This window comes from Pinus tabuliformis, chromosome 9, assembly GCF_031772625.1.
Source record: "Pinus tabuliformis cultivar Carrire ecotype Pingquan chromosome 9, CPIR1, whole genome shotgun sequence".
NCBI lineage: Eukaryota > Viridiplantae > Streptophyta > Pinopsida > Pinales > Pinaceae > Pinus > Pinus tabuliformis.
Window position 1 is genome coordinate 647,713,321 of NC_142307.1, and position 9,567 is coordinate 647,722,887.

The window sequence follows — 9,567 nt, forward strand, 5'->3', positions numbered from 1 at the left end:
TTTTTAATTTTTTTTTTTTTAATTTTTTAATTTTTTTTTGTTTTAGTTTTTTGTTGGTTTCGTTTATTGGGTTTGTTGTACTTGTAATCAGGTTTTTTGTAATTTGGTCTCGGTTTCATTTGTTGGGTGTGGAAAAGGAAACGAAGGAAGCAAACAGAAAAAATGGAGGTTATTGTTTGTAAATGAGGGTGAGTTAACACACCTATATGCAATGCTCTTCACTTAAAAGTATATTTTGCTAATTTGTGGCTCCATTTTTTTGCTATTCAATTTATTATATGCTTTATCTATGTTGTCATAATCAACTACATTGATCTTATTTATGTAGTGAAGAGCTACAATTGTACAATCTACAAAGGTGAAGTGGTGAAGATGCATTAAACATTCTACAACTGTGGCAGAGTATGGGTGAGACATTCTACAAATTGTAAGTGATTTCTTCTATTCAATTGTGGTAGGTATGTTTATGTTTAATACATCGCTTCCTATATTTGTTATTTAAACTAGTGCTTTATTCATCATCTCATATATAATATTACTTTGTGCAGTGAGTGACTACAATTGTAGTGTCTCGGAGGGTCAAGTGGAGAAGATAGGGAATGTGGATGCCACAGGAAGGATGGGTGAGTAATGTTGGTTTCCAACAAAATAATGTTATTATTATTTGTTTACTTGAAGTTTTTTCCTTCTAGGATGGTTCTCGAGTGGTACCACTCAGTTAGTGGCTTGACATATACATCAAATGGAATGTTTAAATTTATGTGTTTTCTTGCTCCACATCACACGCTCACCTGTACACAATGTGCCCTAGAGACGACGATGTTGTTTTTCCACCTCACTAGAGAATCTAGGTTAGGGTCTTAGAATCTATGACACAACCAAGTCAAATGCCACAACAAACTACTTTGCACAATGGAATAAATACAACAATAAATCAACATGTACATAAATAGACAACTTTTTACCATTTTTCAACAACCCAACTTCGTTATATTAACAAACTGTAGTACATTGTTTAGGGCTTTGGTACCAGGGATCATGGCCCTCATAAAATCACTAATACAAGAAATACAACTAGTGTTTGGTGTTAGTCCTTCAACCAATCTATCTTGAAGATGACAACACTTGACCTACTTGTTGATGTAGCACTCCACAACCCTTTCATTCCATGTGTCATGAACACATATGTTGGTCCTTTGGCTCCCAAACTACAACAACACCAATCTGCCTCTATAAATGAATCCTTCTCCTTTAGGTCACTGAACACGACTCACCAACTGCCCTCTAGATGATCATTAGTCCATCAATGAATCAACACGTACGGTCTTCTTGTGAGTTGTTGATAACTTTGTTTGGGAATAACTCCGAGATTACCCATTGTTGCTCCTCAACTCTTTGGGACTTCTTCCCACTATTGCTTTCTTGTGCTCCTCCAATGTAGACAATCTTAGGGCATGGAGGGTTTCCCATTGTATGTATATATTCCTTCTCCAACAATTAACTTAGGGATGATTCATAAGCCTACTTGCCTGCCCTTATTTCTCGAAGAACCAAACCCTTAGGTTTCTCAAAGTTTGTCCTTCTTATTGCAGTGAAATTCCTTGTCAAACTGATCTAGGGCTGCAAGGACGCCGTGTGCTACCCTCAACACAGTCCTTTAGATGCCCTACAAACTTTGTCCAAACTGGGACAACCATCCACTAAAAACCAACATTAAAGCAAGAGGACAAACACACCTTGTTCTACAACCTACTGTTGCTCCCCTTGAGCTCGGCTTCAGTGCAAATTCTAAGCTGTAGTTAGGGCACATGTCAGCCTTAAATTCTGCTCCAAAACTTGTGTTTTCCCTCACTTCAGGCCTCTTCTAACTACATTGTCCCTTGCTGTGATTGTGGCCTAGGTCAGGCATCCTACTAGGCCTCTCTGCCCTCCCCAAAGGATATGTCGTTCACCTGCAATCAACCAAGAGAACCTGCGGCCTGAAACACAGAGAAAAACCTCCTCAAATGTGTACAAAATTTGCCCAAAATTCACCACTTATCCCTCGGTCTGTTTCCTATCAATATCATCCTCAAAACAGTCTCAAGAAGACACAAAAATGCTCCTTCTCCACTTCGCTTGAACTCCTTCTGATCTGTAGCTATTTCAGAGGTATATTCTTTGATGTGTTGCTCCTTGGATGTGTGGAATGAGGTCTCTCCTCTCACATATTTATATCTTTCGCTTAGGTTGACATTTATCCCTTCAAGAAGGGCCTCTTTAACTAAGGCCGACTTGATATTTAAAACAATTCAGCCTCTCAAAACATATAAACATTCATTTTTCCACAGTGACAAGGGCTCTCTTAGTGCTTGAAGCAACCCCTTGCTCCTTTAAGGGTGCTCTATCATGTCCAAGTGCCAAGTCATCAAATCTCTTCATGGATTCACACCCACAACTGTGGGTGCAAATCCCACAGCTTGGGTACTCTTGCCCACAAATCCCATGTGGTTCCAAATACTTCACAACCTTGTACCCTAGGGTTTGGAGTACCTACCAAGCTACAAATCTCAACAAGGGATGGTAAGGTTGAGCAAGCAAGCATATAGACCCTTCAACCAATCAACCATTGTACTAATAGACAACACTATTGCCTTATGGCCTCTAGGATTTTGGGTGTTCAATATGTTTAAATATGCTTAGATCCCTCTACAAAATAATTATTTCTCTTATGAAAACATTAATTGCATTATTCCTAGTAGAATTACTTCTAGTTTAGAAATGGAATATAGCATGGAATATAAATGGATTGTAATTAAGTTGGATGACAAGTTCCTGCCTTCAACTCTCTAGTTTAACTTTTATTAGAATCCTAATAGTTTATTGTGTAGCTGTTGCAGATGGTTGATTCTAGTGAGCACGAAAACGTGAAATATAGAATGGATTATCCCCCTTTATATAACAAAACTCAAAGACTTATATGTTTCATATTATGATTGATTATTACATTCAACTCTCTAGTTTAACTTGTATAATGATTCTAATATTTTATAATGTATCTGTTGTAGATGGCTACTTGTAGTGAGCACAAATAAATGGAATACAAAGCAATGTCTATCCTTATATAACAAATTCTAAAGGAGGTATGTTTCCTATTATAAATAATTATCGGTTTTGAAATATGCTTATCATTACTATCTATGTTTGTATTTTAACCTTATTCACCCCACTTTTTTTCTTTTCAGCAAAGGAGAGGACACTGCAATAGAAATAATGTGCAAGGGGGGAGTTTCCAAGTTTTTGTTTGTTGTTGTCTACATGTTTTGTTTTTGTTGAGTTTGAGAGTGACCATGCTTTGTGTTGTACTCGTTTTCTCATTTCTTGTAGTTTGGTCTTGGTTTTGTTTGCAGGGAGAGAAAATGAAAGAAATGAGATGGAGGTTATCATTCATAAATGAAGGTGAATCACCTTAACTATATGCAATGCACTTCACTCACAATTATCTTTTCCTCATTCGTGACTCTATTTGCTTTCTTTTCAATTTATTATATGTTTTATATGTGTTTTCATACTCATATTTATTTTCTTTGTGGTGTGAGCATACAGTTGTATAGTCTATGAAGGTCAAGTGGTGAAAATACCTTAGAGATTCTACAAACTCATCGCAAACGATTGGTGAGCCATATTTTATTCCTACATAATAATTTTGTGCTTTAATCCACCGTAATATATGTTGTTTGCACAATGATTTATCCTTTTGTCATGGCTTCAAGGTAGTATGATCTTGTTAATGGGTGTGAGGTTTGAGATTTTTTGAAAACTTTGATACGAAATAAAGAGAAAAGTTATACTGGGGTTCACATTTTCAGGGCTTATTGTTCATGGTTGTTGTTGCTATAACATTAGTGAAGCGTGAGCAGGTATGTGTATGATTAATTTATTTCTTTGTATATTTTTTATTCAATTTCTCTTGTGGTTTATTCATGATTTCATATACAAAATTACTTTGTGCAGTAAGTGACTACAGTCGTAGTGTCTGGGATGGTTGAGTGGAGAAGATACTTTAAGCAATGCTAATGCAGCATAGAGGATGGGTGAGTCATAATTTTCGATAAAATAGTATTTTTATTATTTGTTTGCACTATTATTTCTCCTTCAAGCATGGTTCTTGGGTTGTATTACTCAATTAGTGGTTTTGCATATACATCACATGGTTTTTTTAAATTTGTATTTTTGTTTCTCCACATCACGCACACACCCCCATAGTACATGCCCTATAGAACAGGTGGGTAAGGTTGAACAAGAAAGCATATTGACCCTTCAACCAATCAATCATCATGCTAACATACAACACTATTGCCTTGTGGGCCCTATGGTTTTGGGAGTTCAATTTGTTTAGATATGTTTAGATTCATTTTAGAAAGAAAAATATTACCTCTTATGAAAGCATTGTTTGTATTATTCCTAGTAGAAGTACATCTAGTTTAGAAAATTTATATTTTTTGTGATAATTTATATTTTTTTGTGATATGGCATGGAATATAATTGGACTTGAACTAAGTTGCATGACAAGTTCATGCCTTCAAACTCTCTAGTTTAACTTTTATTAGAAATTTAATATTTTTTTGTGTATTTATTGCAGAATATTTGTCCAGTGAGCATGAACATGTGAAATACAAAATGACCTCTCTTTTTATATAACAAACTCAAAGGAAGGTGTGTTTTTTTATTATGATTAATAATTGCATTCAAATCTCTAGTTTAATTTATATAACAATTCTAATATCTTATTTTGTATCTTCTGTAGATCACTTGTTCTAATGAGCACGAGCAAGTGGAATACAAAAGAGATTGTTCATTGTTATAAAACAAACTCTAGGGGAGGTGTGTTTCCTATTATGAATAATTATTGGTTTTGAAATATGTTTACCATTACTAACTGTGTGTATTTTAACCTTATTCAGGTCACTTCTTTTCCTTCTAGCAGAGAAGGGCACATTGCAGGAGAGATGATGTGCAGAGGGGATGTTTGCATTTTTTTCTTTGTTCTTATTTGCATGTTTTGTTTTGTTGAGTTTGAGCATGGCCATGCTTTGTGTTGTAATCGTTTTTCTTTGTTTCACCTTTTTTTTTCTCTTTTTTTGTAGTTTTGTCTTGGTTTTGTTTATTGGGTTTGTTGTACTCGTTTTCCTTTTTTTTCACGTTCTTTGTAATTTGGTCTGGGTTTCATTTGTTGGGTGTGGAAAAGGAAACAAAGGAAGCAGACAAAAAAAATGGAGGTTATTGTTCGTAAATGAGGGTGAGTCAACATACCTATATGCAATGTGCTTCACTTAAAAGTATATTTTGCTAATTTGTGCCTCCATTTTTTTGCTATTCAATTTATTATATGCTTTATCCATGTTGTCATAATCAACTACATTGATCTTCTTTATGTAGTGAAGAGCTACAATTGTATAATCTACAAAGGTGAAGTGGTGGAGATGCATTAGACATTCTACAACTGTGGCAGATGATGGGTGAGACATTCTACAAATTGTAAGTGATTTATTTATTCGCGGCTAAAATATTAGCCAAGGGAGGCCAGGTATGTGTATGTTTAATACGTCGCTTTGTATATTTGTTATTTAAACTCATGCTTTATTCATGATCTCATATATAATATTACTTTGTGCAGTGAGTGACTACAATTGTAGTGTCTCAGAGGGTCAAGTGGAGAAGATAGGCAATGTAGATGCCACGCAAAGGATGGGTGAGTAATGTTGTTTTTCAACAAAATAGTGTTATTATTATTTGTTTACTTGAAGTTTTTTCCTTCTAGCATGGTTCTCAGTGTTGAAGAATGTAGGGCATCTAGGTAGGATGAGATTCTTCTGATGATGATAACTGTTTGTGAGGTACTTTTTACTTTTTCTTATTAGTACAATCTTCTCTTATTATTATTAGAGTGTTTTCTCTTACTTCATCAAACAATTACCAAAACAAAAGAGACAAGAACACAAGATATTGGCTCTCAGTCAGGGCAAAACCTCTCTCTCCTAGAGAGGAAAACACTTCTGCAAATTTCTCTTATTGAAGCTTCAATTGACAAATGCCAAACCCTAGACCCTTGATCAATAGATCCTCCAAGCATAGGACACAGTCTCTCTTTTTGCACCTTCCCTTTTCTTCAATCAAAGCCTCCTTCTGCACTGCACCTTGATCTCTTCTTTGACACTTCTTCTGGTAACCGATGAAACCCTAGGTCTCCTTAGAGACCTCTTCTTTGGGGCCTTCTTTTCCTTCTCTACCTCGCTTGGCAATCTTCCTTCCTTCTGTTTGATACTTAGACTAGAGAATAAGGCTCTTCTTCCAGTATATATCTGAGTTAGAGGCTGATCCTCTTAAACCTACTGCAGATCTGATTTCTTCGCACGTGTGGCTGATCTATGGCTTGAGGTAGACCTTTTTACTTGCTTCTTTCCTTCACTTTAGGTGTCCCCTTCTTCGCTTGATCAAGAGACTTTGATTGGTGATCTCTTCTAACCCAATTGAGCTAATTCTTATTACTACAATTGCAGATCTGATATGGCAGCAGAATGAGCCTTTTCTCCTTTGCACGTGTGATAGAAAAGAGTCCTAAAACAGTCCCAAAAGTTTGGATTTCTTTCTTCTCTTCTTCGTTTGCCTAGAAGCAACCTTTTGCTCTTCTTTGCACCTCCTTCTTGACTTTCTTTCTTGCCGACTTCAGAGATTGCTTGGTGGTCTATTGGTGAGGTCAAACTGCACTATATATAGGAGTTTGTCCCTCCTATTTGGGCCGACTTGAGCTAGTGAGGCCGACATGTCCTTAAGTGCACCAAAAATACATTTCTTTGAGCCGACTTGAAGAGGAGACTTGTCTTTTCTTTAGAGGATCTCTTTTGACATATTTCTTTGACTCTAATACTCTTTGACTTTCCTAGAAGCACTTAATCATGTGCTTGGCCTATCTAATGGGCAAGAAACCTATTTTTGATCATGACAAAAATGATAATTCTTTTCTTTTTCAAGTGCAAAGATCAAAATTACATTTATGAAGACCGAATATTTAGTTGACTCTAATACTCTTTGACTATCCTAGAAGCACTTAAACATGTGCTTGACCTATCTAATGGGCAAGAAACCCATTCTTGATAATGACAAAAAATAATAATTCTTTTCTTTTTCAAGTGCAAAGATCAAAATTACATTTATGAAGACTGTACCTAGTTACACTTTCTTCAACACTCCCTCTTAACTAGGCAGGTATTCATATATCATTACAAGATGTTTGGAAATTTTTAATCTAAAGAATTCACATCAGAGAAATTGGATTAGCAATCCATCTGTTATAGCATCATAGTAAACAACATTGTTTCCAGAACAAGGCGTTGACTGACAACTCTATCTCTTATTAGATCAGAGCACAATGTTGGTGAGACCAATGACTATGGATATCTTCTTCATTGTCTCTCAAGGTACATACCCACCCGGGTGTTCACTGAGTATGACCTTCTAGGACTATTCGTATCTTGGGTTCCCAACACTCAAAGAATATTGGTCCTCTTTCCTACTCTTATCTTGGATGCCCTACACATCCTCAAAGAGCATTGGATGCCATATGATTACCCAATCCTCCATTCTTTCTTCCCCAATGAAGACAAGAATGTTGTGTTTATCTCTCCCTCTCAACTAGGGAAGATATGCCCATTCCTGTAAAGGAATGTACCCAAGTTCCCTTTGACTAGGGACTTGCCCAAGCTCCCTCTTAGTTAGGGACTTGTCAGAGCTTCCTTTCGACTAGGGACTCTCCTTTTTCATCAGCAACTTCTTCTTGTGGGTCCTTCAGCTGCTTGATCAATTTCTTTCCTTGATGTCATGAAATTCAGTCGAGCTTCTTCCTTGTAGGGCATCAGCCATCGATCACTTTCCTTCTGGGTTGTCATGTCATTCCTTTATTTATGGAAAGTGGCCTTCTTGGTAAATATCTGGAACCTTCTTCATATGGCTGCTTCTTTCTCATCATGCTTCTTTCAGGATTTTCCATCCACCACAAGAATGCTAGTTGTACTTGCACTTACAACTCTTGTTCCAGTAGCCCTGCATGACCCCATCCAGATATTACTCAAGAAAAATCAAAATATAACATTAAGTCAAATAGTACCTTTTGAGATGGCTCTTCATCATGACATCTTTTGTTGGCTTGAATCATCAACATCCCGCATGTTCATATCTCCAAGGCCTCTCCAGGTGTCATGGGTCCTTTGATCTTATTCTTTGTCAGAATTCTCGTGCCTTCTTCCAGGAGATGTCTCAACATGTCAGTAGGATGTTGATTCCTAGTGTCCATGGTGTCCTTTTATTTCTAATCTCTTTATCTCATATGCTTCTTTATAGATTTTCTTAGTCAACCACCTCATACTCCATATGAGGACATTTCTCATGTTGACCTTTATCAATGACTGAACTATGCCTTCATGCATTTTCTTTCAATGAAAGAGATCTACCCTGCTCTTGACCATGCTACCAGAGAAATTCCCCATGCTCATTGATACAAATGATGACATGAATTTAACTGAAAACGTAGATGCATACATACCTCATCTTAGTTCTTTCCTTTGTCATCTCAACTTCCTTTGACAACTTCCTAGATTGAGATTACCTCAATCTCCTTTGCTTTGCTACATCTTTTCCTTACCTACATATCATCCTTTCTTGAATCCCCATAAGTGGAATTCCTATCAAGACATTGACTTTTCCTAAAAGTCATGAACCCTCTATTGAAGATTCCACTGGAGGATCCTTGTAGTCCTCATCCTGCAAATGCTCCTTTCTGCTGATGATAGTGGCCTTCTAAGATGATTCTTCTTGATCATGATCATTCCTTTATGCATTGATGAGGTTATCCAATGGCTACATCCTTCCTACATGAATATCTTTATCTGAGCTATCTCTACATAATGCTCCTATATTCCTGAAGATGCCATTCTCATAAACCATGCATTCTATCCTACTGTTACATGTTCCTATGATACCCAAAACTTTAAAGAAGACTTATGTGAAGAAGTTGATCTCAATCATAGTATATATCCTTCTTCAACTTAGGACAATCCCTCTTATAGTGTCCATAATCTTGGCAGCCAAAGCATTGGACTTTGGACACATCTCTTTTACCCTTTCTCTATGGACCAATATTGCCAAATTTCCCTTTTCTCTTGGCCATTGCAGCAAATGCCTGCTCCTTCGATCCCACATCATCCTTGGCTTTGAGTCTAGTCTCCTCAATTTTGCATAGTGACCAAAGTTCATTCAACGGGGTGGCTTCCTTCTTGGCATATATACTTGATGTGAAGTTGCCCCATTCCTCAGGTAATGCATTGAGCACCTTAGTTGTCATCTCTTTGTCTGACATAACTTCTCCTAGTTCTTGCAGCTGATCTCTCATCTCAGATACCTTCATGAAGTAGGGAGCTATTCCTTCTTCCTTAGATATCTTCATTTTATATAATTCATTACGCAACGATATCACTTCTCCAGTTAGTACAACTGAGAATAGCTCCACTAGTTTATCATAGATTTTTTTTAGAT

At 36.7% G+C, this 9,567-nt stretch overlaps 1 long non-coding RNA gene across 1 annotated transcript; it reads left to right on the forward strand.

Annotated features, from left to right (window-relative positions):
* Nucleotides 1-322: 322 nt before the first annotated feature.
* On the forward strand, nt 323-3,157 carry LOC149150304 (uncharacterized). Its single transcript, XR_016262888.1, has 3 exons — nt 323-427; nt 549-623; nt 3,048-3,157. It is a non-coding gene; the product is annotated as an uncharacterized LOC149150304 (long non-coding RNA).
* The last annotated feature ends 6,410 nt before the right edge of the window (nt 3,158-9,567 follow it).